We start from the raw sequence: 13,347 nt of genomic DNA, 5'->3' as shown, positions 1-13,347 counted from the left end.
AGTCAATTTAACTTTTCTGTAAATTAGGCCATATTTGGGTTCACCAGTATGTACAAGATCTGGTTATATAACTCATATAATTTGGGGAGCAATTTTAGATTCTTTGCCCTTGCATATGTATTTCTCATACACATCCCTCTGGCAGTTAAATTTTAATAATATCTTCCCATCTGCAATGTGTCTGTTCTTGCACAGTCTTTGAGGATAATCACTATTCTTGGAATCTTAAGTTCATTTATCATGTTACAGACTTCATAATCATGTACGTTTTCACATTTTAGGTGTGCTCTCTAGGATGTGCATAATCAAGAATGCCTTGCCACTTCCATAATTGTAATGTTCAATCACTGATTCAATGAGGTGACCTAATAATCTTCATTCCCCTTTATTTATTCAGGGACTCCGCTTAAACTTATCCTCGATGAAATATCTTAGAATTCAAATTTAGAAATTACTATAATACAACCACTTTTCAGGCACATTTATACTTCACATTGTCATCCATGTTTCTGGATACCATAATAAATACCACTGATGTGATGATAGATATTACATAAGCAGTTATTTTGCTTCTGAAGTCAAGTTATGATCAAAGTTCCCATGTTTCAGAATAGATTTCACCTTTATTTTTGAGATTGATATATGAGAGATAGATTGATCAATTTATAGATTGACTCATGGATAGATAGATAAATAGATAGATGATAGATAGATAGATAGATAGATAGATAGATAGATAGATAGATAGATAGATAGATAGATAGATGGATAGGGTAAGATCCAGGATTTGAACTTTGGTCTTAAGACTCAAACTGGACCTTGCATGCAGAATGCTATAGCACTTCCACTCTATCGCTAACCCACTATGTCTGCTACATTTTTAATGCCTGATGTAACATTTGGTATGAATTACTGAAAAGTACATTTATGAGTTGTTTTAACTACCCAACTAAAATACATTTTTTCCAATATCTATTCAATAAGTGAGACAATAGGTTTTTCAAATATCTGTAAAGAATATATGTACTCAAGCATCTGTTAATCAACACATCTCCAATTTTTAGTAAAAAAAAAACCTTTCTACAAAATGAGAAGAAATTTAAAATTCAATGATTAGAAATATACAAATCTGGGCTGGGAAGGTGGCTCAGGGGTAGCGTGCTTGCCTTGCATACATGAGGCCCTGGGTTCGATTCCTCAGCACCACATAAGCAAAAAGAAAAAAGCCAGAAGTGGCGCTGTGGCTCAAGTGGTAGAGTGCTAGCCTTGAGCTGAAGAGCTGAGGGACAGCGCCCAGGCCCAGAGTTCAGGCCCCACGACCTACCCCTCCCCCCAAAAAAGAAATGTACAAATCTTCAAGGGAGGGTACTATGGATGTGTACTATGTCTGTCCGTCTGTTTATCTATCACTCTTTCTCTCTCTCTCATGTTTTTGGTTTTCTTCAAGTGATGGAGAAAGTGACAAAATAAATTTATTTCCCAACATGTTATATATTCTGATCAGATTAGCTTGAAAAACTTATGATGTGAAAATTTTCATTTTATTCTTCCATAAGTCATCAGATGCACATTGATAAATATGATATTTAAACATAAATCATAATGCTTGTAATTGCTATCATTTCTATAGCAGTTGGGATGAAATGAATCAGCTACTCCCCTAAAATCTTCACATGTTAATTCATGCCATTCACATGTTGGATTCATGCCATTAATATTGTGATCTTTCAGATGAGAGGCCTTGGGTACAGAAAGTTAAGTTATTGCACTTAAGCTACATATGTGAAAGATTGTTGTATTATCATAAAGATGCCATATCTTCCACCCTATTATATGTATTTATTTTGGAGATGTAGTCTAGTTAATTTGTTTGACAAAGATGACCTCAAAATGCCATCCTTATCCAGACATTGGTGGCTCACATCTGTACTCCTAGCTACTCAGGAGGCTGAGATCTGAGGATCACAGTTCAAAGCCAGTCCAGGCAGGAACAACTGTGAAACTCTCATCTCCAATTTACCACTAGAAAACTGGAAGTGGCACTGTGGCACAAGTTGTAGAATGCTTGCCTTGAGCTGAAGAGCTGAGGGAGGATAGCACCCAGGCCCAGAGTTCAATTCCCATAACTGACAAAAAAAAAAAAAAAAGAAAAAGAAAAAGAAAGAAAAAGAAAAAAAAAAGCTATCTTCCAGATCTCAGCTTCCAGCATAGCTAGGATTTTGTTTGTGAGCTACTGGTGACCAACTTAGTAATTTTTATCAGTCTAATATGCTTATTGTGGCTTGTGGCTTTTAATTTACATTTGGTATTATCTTTATTAAAGTTTTAAATTTGCAATAAGCCATAGAAGAATATATCTGTAAAATAATTTAATGTAATGTTAGATACAAGTACACCAAGTGGATATATTGCTTCACATTTAAATTTTATTTTCTAATGTTTTATTTTCTGTATGTCTGTCAGATATTATTATTATTTCACATTTATTCATTTAGTATAATGTGGTGGTTTAAAAACTATAATCTCTTATCCACCCTATAGTGTAAGACCATTTTGTTGTCACAGCAATAAAGTGATAAAATAAGAAGCAAGCCAGATGCTGGTGTTTAATTCTTGTAATCCTAGCTACTCAGAAGGCTGAGATCTGAGGATCATGGTTCAAAATGAGCCTAGGCAGGAAAGTTGGACGAGACTTTCATCTCCAATAACCTACTCAGTAAAAGACAGAAGTGGTTCCTGGCTCAGGTGGTTGATTGCTAGACTTGAACACAGAGAGGCTCAGGGACAGAACCCAGGACCTGAGTTCAAGCCCCAGTACCAGCAAAATAGTACTACTACTACTACTACTACTACTTCTACTACTAATAATAATAATTTTATACATGATTTACAAATGTCAAATAAGAGATGATTGTAATTTCTGTAAAGCGCCTATGCCACCTACAATAGAACACAGCATTTAGAAAAATAATACAACAAATGAGGTTATGGGAAAGTGCAAGTTGTATTCCTGACTCTTCAAAAGAACAGCAGATAATTTGCAAGAGCAATTATTTTCAAGAGTCTGAATTAGCATATATTTTAGTTTACAATGAAATAATGACATAATGACAACTTGTCACCTTGTATTAGATATGCCTTTCTACTGGAAAGAAAAGCCCTTAACAATTCACTGCTTCATTCATCACTGAGAATGCATGGCATAGGACAGAAATACTTTTTCTTGATATTTTTCTCATCGATGAGAGAACTGGGGGGGCACAGTATATTTTTAATTAATACATTACATAATGTCTGTAGGCAAAAATTAAAACTTCATTAAAGGTAATAGGAAAGATCAAGGAGTGAAGTGTAGACAAATGAAGCAAAAGAGGATGGGCAGAATGTAGTCAAAATATACAATGCATATACTATGAAATTTAGAAAATTGAGTGGAAAGGTTGGTTTGGGAGGGATAGAGGGAATGATAAAAGAGCATCTGAAATTCATCTCACTTATGAACTGATTTGTTGAATCAGTTACACCTACTTAAATATAGTACATTATATCTTAAAAATGTGTAGTGATTCGTCAAAAATATGCCTTTGACTTGAAGATGCTGTTGAAGAAAATAGTGACAATCACTAGTCAAATTGTCGTGGGTCATGTGTAGATGACTTTATGGATAAAAGGACAGATCAAAATACTATTTTCCATGCAAATCTCTCATGGAAAATAGAACATGTTTTAATGAATGTATGGGTCATTGCATTCACACAATATATATTGATGATATAAATAAATAAGTAAGAATATCATTTAAATATCAGCTTAGGGCACTCTGGTTCACCATCATATAATAGGTACATTGGGTAGACTAGCAATTGCAGCCAAAAGCAATGTCTTTTAGCATGAATGTCAAGTAACAAGATATTTATTTTAGCAAAACTTCAAATGATTCAATACACAAATTCAACTCTTCTCTAATAACTTTGTTTCTGTCCCACAACAAACAAATTACCAGAACTAGAATTTCCCAAACAAATGATCCCAATGTTTAAGACCTGTATTTTCTTCATCCTTCTGTCTTCCTGCCTAAGGAACTACAATGTTACCAGTGATTGGCCCAATGACAAATCTCTTTCAGGTACTCAGGAGGCTGAGATCTAAGGATCAGGGTTCGAAGCCAGCCTGGGCAGGAAAGTTCCTGAAACTCTTATCTCCAATTAACCAAAAGAAAACTGGAGCCACAGCTCAAGTGGAAAAGCACTCGCCTTGAGCTGAAGAACTCAGGGACAGCACCAAGGCCCAGAGTTCAAGTTCCATGACTGACAAAAAAAGAAAAAAAGAATACCAAGAACACATACATTTCTTTCAGAGCACAAAAGTGTAGGATGCCAAGCTCCCTTAAAGCTTAGTCTGAGCTAACTTGGCATTATGTCTAGGAATTCTATTGATGAAGACATCTCACAGAGACAACATTAATTCATAGACAGTTTACTAAATTGTTGCTTGAGTTATGATTCATTCAGGGGCACAACAGTAAAAACAGACTAAGAAAGATGAACTGGTCGGTAACAAACTGATGCAGTAGGAGTAGTTGGTTATGGTATTTTTCATTGTGTACAAATTTAAACTGACAATGTTAATATTGTGTGAATAGAAGAGAATGTTAATAGTAATATGTGAATAGCAGAGTGAAATTTTACTACTCTGTGTAAAATCATAGAACAAAGTTGGATTTATTGACTTTTGAAACAAACTCTTTGTAAAGAATCATGGCTTACTTTGGAAGGCAGTATGGAGGTTCCTCAAAAGACTACACATAGGGCTACCCTATGACCCAGCAATCCCACATTTGGGCATTTACCCAAACGAACACAAACAAGGCCATACTAAAGCTACCAGTACAACTAAGTTTATTGCAGCATTATTCCCTTAGGTAAGATATGGAACCAAGCCATATGCTCCTCAGTAGATGAATGCATCAAGAAAATGTGGCATAAACACACACACACACACACACACAAATGGAATTCTATGTTTCCATCAGAAAGAATGACATTGCCCAATTTGTTAAGAAAAGGAAAGACTTGGAAAAAATTATATTCAATGAAGTAGGCCAGACCAAAAGAAACGTATGTCCAATGGTTTCTTTTGTTTGCAATAACTAGTATATGTCTAGACAAGCAGCAACGGTCAAAAACTATGTACATATGAACATATAAGATGATGCCAAGTGAAATGATCCCCAAGAGAAGGACACAAGAGGTTTTATCTTTGTAGCTGTATTTTTTAATGTACTATGTGATTTTTTTTTGTTTCTTTTGTATGTTCTTTCCCCATGGTATAACCCCTGTTTTCACTGTATTTGATTCTGGTGCCCTGCATCTTTTATATATATATATTTTCCATTTGACGGAGGGGAAGGGAAATAACAAAATGCTGAAACAAAGATACAGGTTGACCCATTGAAACAATGAGATGTGCAAATGAGATATACAAAACACTCCCCAAGTTGGGGAAGGGAGGACTTCAGGAGGTTGGGAGGGAAACAATGGTAGTGGAAAATCAAAAGAGGGGGTAACAATGATCGATAGAAAATGTATTCATTACCTTACTCAAGTAACAGTAACCCCTCTGTACAGTACCTTTGAAATAAAAAATATGTGTGCATATATATATATATATATATATATATATATATATATATACAGAATCATCACTTCATATCTGTAAAAGAATGGTAGGAAATCTGACTGCTGAATTTGTCTTTATGTAATGTTATCTTAGGTACTCTTTGTAAATAAACTATATTTTTAAACACCTGAAGGTTGTTGATATTTATTGAAAATAATATACTTAATCACATAAAAGGCTCATGTCAGCAATGGCTTCACATAAAAATAATTTACTATTGAGACAGTTTTTAAGTATTTAGTAAAACGTATAAGGTTGTTTTTAATCAGAAGTAATGATTATTGGATTAGGAAAATAGAGCATTGTTTGTTACAGTAAGCTGATCAGGTTTAGTAATGATTAAGGAATTCCAGTAACATACCATTATTTGCTACTACTAAACTAGACCACTTCATTAATCTTCATTTGTATTCTAGCTTAATAAAATAGCAACTGCACACATTGTAAATAATTGATGAATAGAAATGTTTAGATTTGTCCTTTGGCTAATTAATTTGAAAGTTCAGAAACGTATTGAAATTGTACAAAATCCCAAAGCACACGTTTGGCAAAAATTACCTTAACTTTCTTGAGGAAAATCTAATACAAAAGCCTCATGGTCAATTAAATTTGGTAAATAAATGTAGGTCAGCCTTATACATGGTGAAAATAATGCTTGGGAAAATTAAACATACTTACGTATAACCTTGGATCGCAGTTAACCTTTCTGAGAAACAGTATTTCTTTTTTGTAAGTCATGACAATATTGATCTCATAAAGCTGTTGAGAAGATTAAATTGTTTCATGATGTAATGTGTGAAAATGTCTAGTAAATATATACTCTAAAGCAGATATGAAAAATATTATCTAATTCCCTTCTTTCTCTCATATGTAAAAACCACTTATGTTCCCATTTCAACTGGAAAAATGTAGAATAAATAATTATTAGATCACCTGCAAAGCTGCATATCTGGGAGATGGGAGGAAGATGGCGGATGAGAACCTGGAGGCTAAACAAGGTCTTGCATAGAAACCAGTTTTAGTATTTCAGTGAACAGTCCTAGGCACACCAAGTGTGCCATAATAGTATAGAGAGTTTGGCCAGAAAGGGAAAATCCAGGTAGCTTGGTCAAGGAGCCAGATCTGAGCACTTGCTGATAGCTGTGGTTGCAGTGGCTAGGGTGGTGGCCACGGCCACCATACCAACAGAGAAAGTCCAGGACAAAGACACCAGATGTGGCATGCAAGCAAATTCTACTCACTACCAGCAAGAACTGACAAGAAGCAGAAATCTTCATCCTGCTGATCGTAGACCAGCAATGACCCGGAAACAAGAGTATGGTGTGAATAGAACCAAGATATCCCCAATCCTTCTCAAGGAGCAGCAGTGGGAAGGTAGCCTCTCCCCACAACCAGAGAAGATCTCCATCTTTGATACTGACAAAGGCCCTGCCAGAGCAGCTTGCTCCAACCCAGGCTTTGGAAGGAAACAATAGGAGCCATTAGCAAGTCACAGGAACCTAACCTGACCTGCCAGGCTCAGCTCCACCCAGGGGAAGTCACTCCACCCAGGCAGTGTAGCTCCGCCCCTGGAGGAGTGACTTTCTTCACTGGGTAAACAGAGCCAGAGGCTGTCCCTCCCCACTGCAGCCTAGACAAACAATTGAAACTCAGTAAACATAAACCCTGAGAATGGCTCCAGGCTGGGCTCTGTGAGTGTCTCAGGAACTAGCCGCTAAGGGAAAAGCTACTGATTGCTGATAGGCCTCAACCCTATCCAGAACCTAGCCTCATCACAGTAACTCTAAACTAGATACTCAAAGCAGATCTCCATCCCACTGAACTAACCTGGGAGGAGGATCACAAAGTCCTGTGTAAGGTAGAGCTGTCTGCCTACTCAAAGAAACCAATTTAAGAAATAAATCAAGCCACAGGAACACCAAACACCACAAGCAGACCAGAGACTCCACCAAGAGACTGGTCATAGACACAGGGTAGATACACGATCTCCCCTCCCCCCCCCAAAAAAAAATCAAAGAACTCTTTTTCTACTTATTTATTATGATTATTTTTAATTGTTTTCTTTTTTTTCTTTTTTTCATAATTTTTATTAAGGAGTGTATATGTGTGTGTGTGCTTTTTTATTTTAATCTCTTTTGACCTTTTGGTCCTTTATTTTCTTTTGCTTTTTCTTTTAATTTCTCTTTCTTTATTTTTTGAGTGACTTAATTGCTGTTCTGCTCATCCCCAGATACATATGTGTCATTGATTATTAGACCTTATCCTTCATTGTATACATACTTAATCCAGAAACTATTAATCAACTCACAACCTCTTAGGCTTAACTTCTTTCTTTAATAGTAGTATTATTTCTTTATACCTATATAACTTTCAGGTATTCCAATTTTATTGATTATTTTTTCATTTTTCCTTTTTAATCTCTCCCCTCCTTTCACTCTATCCTTTTCTTCTCTCAATATCATTTCTTTATACTTACATAATTTTTAACTGTTTCACTTTTTTAAAATTGTGAAAATACTGTACAGAGGGGTTACAATTTCATGGGCAAGATAATGCATACATTTCTTATCAAGCATTGTAGCCTCCTCTTTTGTTTCCCCTTCCAATCCTTTCCCATCCTTCCCTGGATCCCCACCCAATCCTCATAAATGTTTCATTTTTTAAATTTAAATTTTTGTTTTTCCATTTTTTTCTTTTTTTTTAAATCTCTCCTATCATTCTCTCCTATGCATTTCCCTCTCTGAGATTAGATTTCCCTCTCTGAGTTAAATTCATTCTCCTTTTAACTCTCCACATACCTCTAGCCCTATTTTTCCCCACGGTTCTCCCTAAACTTAATAATTTCTCGTTTGCTGAATCCCTCTTGGATGTTCTTAGCCCATTAATCCATAGTTGTTTGATGTTTAATAGATTGTATCTGTTGAACTAGATTGTATTTGGAGCCATTTTGAATGTGTAACTACAGGACTTTGGTTGATACTTGCCTTAATATAGTGTTCTAGCACAAAACTGGTGTTACTTTAATACCAAATGGGCAGAATAAGCCTGAGAAACACAAGAAAAATGACAAGTCTGGGTATCTCAGCTCCCACTCAGGATAGTCTGGTGACAGGACAGTTAATGAATAATCCAGTGGAGAGTTTCCAAAAAGTTCTACAAACATTACTGGCAAACACGATGAATGAAAAATTGAAAACTGGCAAAGGACTCAGTGTGAGCATGATAAAGAGTGAGACATGTTGAGGTTAACCAAAAATTACTACAGGAATTTCGTGAGTGATAGGATGCTACTCAAAGATTAATACAGGAATTGGGTGAGTAGTCTGAGAATAGTCAAAGAGAAATACAGTAATTGGGTGAGCAGGCTGAGAACAGACAAAGAGAAATACTATAATTGGGTGAGCAGCTGAGAACAGTCAAAGAGAAATACAGGAGTTGTGTAAGCAGGATGCAAAGATCAATAAAGGCATTAATGGAATCCGTAAACAGACAGCTGCAGGAATCCAGGGAAACCACAAAGGGAATGCTGAATGGAGCCCATCAGAAGGAAAGGGTGTCCAATAAAACAATAACTAATCAACTAAGTGATTTGAGAATAAACACTGAACACCAAATTAAGGAAGTAAAGAAGTTCATACAAGATCTAAAACAAAGCTCCAACAAAGAATTTGAGGCCATCAAAGCTGACCAATTAGAAGGAAAGGAAATAAAAAACAAAGTAGAAAATCTTGAGGGTAGATTAGAACATGCAGAAGATCGAATCTCTGGGAGTGAAGACAGCGTAGATATTATAGAGAAAGAACATACAACAATCTAAGACAAATCCAAGCAATACTTAAGAAATCCAAGTAATATTCGATCTATTCAACATTTGGAAGACACCATCAGAAGGTCTCATCTGAGGATAATGAGTGTAGAGGAGCACCTAGAGACAGAAGATAACAGTCTAGGAAGTTTATTTAACAGGAGCCTAGCAGAGAACTTTACAAACATGAAAAAAGAAAGGCCTATTCAGATACAAGATGCTTTTAGAACCCCAAATAGACCAGACCAGAACAGGACATCCCACTGTCACATTATAATCTTCACAGGATCAATTCAGACCAAGGAAAAAATCCTTAAAGCTGTAAAGGAGAAAAGATCAATCACTTATAAAGGAAAACCAATTAGAATAATATCAGATTTCTAAGCAGAGACAATTAAAGAAAGAATAGCCTGGAATGATGTATGCCAGCCCCTAAAGACAAACAACTATCAACCAAGAATACTGTACCCAGCTAAACTCTCCTTAACAGAAGGTCAAATAAAAACCTTCCATAGCAAAGAAAAACTGAAACAAAATATCTCCACCAAAACAACCCTACAAAAGATACTTAAAGATGTCCTACACATAGAAAAACAACAAGACCAGAATAAAGAACAAGAAACTGCACCTAAACTGAGAATCCAAGAACCATAGAAAGAACCCTGCTGTTGGAACTCACAAAAAGGTGGTTAACAATGGCAGGAATTACCAAACACCTCTCAGTTCTAACTCTCAACGTTAATGGACTTAACTCTCCAATTAAGTGACCTGATTGGATTAAAAAGCAAGATCCTTCTGTCTGCTGCTTTCAAGAGTCACACTTTGCCCATAAAAACAAACATATTCTGAAAGTGAAAGGGTGGCATAAAATCTACCAAGCAAATGGTCCCCCTAAACAGGCAGGAGTTGCAATCCTAATATCAGATAAAATAGACTTCAAATTAAAATTAGTGAGAAGAGATAAAGAAGGTCGCTACATACTAATTAAGGGATCTCTCTTTCAGGAGGATTTTACAATTCTAAATATCTATTCACCAAACAATAGAGCACCCAAATTCATCCAAGAAGCATCACTTTCCCTCAAATCTCACATAGATCCAAAGACATTAATTGTTGGGTACTTAAACACATCACTATCCCCACTAGATAGATCAATTCAGCAAAAACTCACCCGAGAAACCTCAGATTTAAATAACTGCATAGATCAACTAGATTTAGCAGACATCTACCAAATATTTCATCCAGCAGCATGAAAATATACATTTTTCTCAGCAGCATATGGAACATTTTCCAAAATATCATATTTTAGGTCACAAAGCAAACTTGTCCAAATTCAGAAAAATTGAAGTTATGCCCTGCATTAGTTCAGACCACAAGGGAATAAAATTAGAACTCAACACGGAAGCCATCAAAGAAAATCCTGTAACACATGGAGACTGAACAACACACTGTTGAATCACCAGTGGGTCATGGAAGAGATTATAAAGGAAATTCAAATCTTCATGATATTCAACAAAAATGAACACACATATTACCAGATCCTCTGGGACAAAGCAAAGGCAGTATTCAGAGGCAAGTTTATAGCTCTGAGTTCTTACATCAACAAATTGGAGAGATTTGAAACCAACAATTTAATGAGACATCTGAATGTCCTTGAAAAAGAGCAGCAAGGTAAACCCCAACCCAATAGATGTAAAGAAAAAAAAATTAAAATTAAACCAGAATTAAACGAATTAGAATCCCCCCCAAAATAAATGGAATCAACAAAATGAAGAGTTGGTTCTTCGAAAAAATTTTAAAAAATTGACAGACCCTTAGCAAATCTTATCAGAAAAAGAAGAGAACACATCCCCAAAAAACAAAGTCAGAAATGAGAATGGAAACATCACCACAGAAAAAAACAAGATTCAGAACATTATAAACAAATAATTCTCAAACCTTTATGCAAATAAGTTTGAGAACCTGGAAGAAATGGACAATTTCCTAGCAAATATTGACATGCCAAAAATAAACCAAGATGAGTTAAACCAAGTTAACAGACCCATATCAAGCATCAAAATAAAAACAGCTCTAAGAGACCTCCCAGGACAAGACGGATTTACAGTGGAGTTCTTCAAGGCCTTCAATCCTGAACTCACACCAATACTTCTCCAAATCTTTAATGAAATTGAAAGAGAAAGATCACTACCAAACTCTTTCTGTGAAGCCATCATAACCCTCATCCCAAAATCAGTCAGGGACTCATCAAAGAAAGAGAACTATAGACCCATTTCTTTGATGAACGTCGATGCAAAACTCAACAAAATTTTGGCCAATCAACTTCAACAATTCATCCAAAAAATCATACACCACGATCAAACAGGATTTATTTCAGGGATGCAAAGCTGGTCAATATACACAAATCAATTAAGATAATTCATTACATCAACAAGAGCAAGAATAAGAACCACTTGATTATCTCAATAGATGCAGAAAAAGCATTTGACAAGATTCAACACTCCTTTATGATGAAGGCTCTGGAAAAATTAGGAATCCAGAAAACATTCCTCAATACCATAAAGGCTGTATATGACAAACCTATAGCCAGCATTATACTGAAGGGTGAAAAACTAAAGCCATTTCCTCTAAACTCAGGAAGGAGACAAGAATGCTCACTGTCTCCACTTCTCTTCCATTTAGTATTAGAATGCCTAGCTACAGCAATAAGACAAGATGCAAACATAAAGTGCATCCAAATAGGGAAAGATGAGGTAAAACTCTTCCTCTTTGCAGATGACATGATCTTGTTTTTAAAAAATCTGATGGACTCCAATCCCAAACTACTTGACCTGATTCGAAACTTTGGCAAAGTGGCAGGGTATAAAACTAACACTCAAAAATCCATGCCTTTGGGGTGTGGGGAGGTAATGCGGGGTAGGGGAGGGGGAAAGGAAGTGATAGAAATGGGAAACAATGGAGGAGGCAACAATGCCTGATAAGAAATGTCCTCATTATCTTGCCCATGTAATTGTAACTCCTCTGTACAGTATTGTCACACACACACAAAAAAATCCATGGCTTTTCTGTATGCCAACAATGAGAAAAGCGTGGCTGAAATCAGGAAAACAACTCCATTTGTAATAGCCCCACAAAAAATAAAATACCTAGGAATTAAACAAACAAGTGAAGGACTTCTATGATGAAAACTTTAAAAACCTGAAAAGGGAAATCAAAACAGAACTTAGAAAGTGGACAAACATCCCATGCGCCTGGATTGGAAGGATCAACATCGTGAAAATGGCAGTACTTCCCAAGGCTATCTACAAATTCAATACGATTACCTATCAATATTCCAACCTCATTCTTCAAGGAAATAGAAGAGGCAATCCAAAATTCACATTGGACAATTAAAAACCCCATATAGCAAAAATGAACCTTAACAGAAAGAACAATGTTGGAGGAATATCAATACCAAATTTCAAACTCTACTACAAAGCCATAGCAATCAAAATATCTTGGTACTGTCACAAGAACAGATTTCAGGACCAATGGAATAGAATTGAAAACCCATAAATGAACCCTCAGACCTATAACCACCTAATCTTCAATAAAGGAGTTAAAAAATAGAATGGAAGAAAGACAGCCTCTTTAGTAAATGGTGCTGACAAAATTGGTTAATCAGTTGTAGAAAACTAACACTAGATCCTTATATATCATCCTCCATCAGAATCAACTCCAAATAGATCATACACCTTGGAGTCAAAGCCAACACTCTGAAAGCATTACAGGATGGAATAGGAGAAACCCTAGGTCTCCTGGGCACAGGTGGAAGTTTTCTTAATAGAGTCCCAGAAACACAACAAATCAAAGAAAGGTTGGACAAA

This window comes from Dipodomys merriami, unplaced genomic scaffold (genome assembly GCF_024711535.1).
Source record: "Dipodomys merriami isolate MVZ:Mamm:240054 unplaced genomic scaffold, mDipMer1.0.p SCAF_6, whole genome shotgun sequence".
NCBI classification, from domain to species: Eukaryota; Metazoa; Chordata; class Mammalia; order Rodentia; family Heteromyidae; genus Dipodomys; species Dipodomys merriami.
This window is presented reverse-complemented; position numbering follows the sequence as displayed.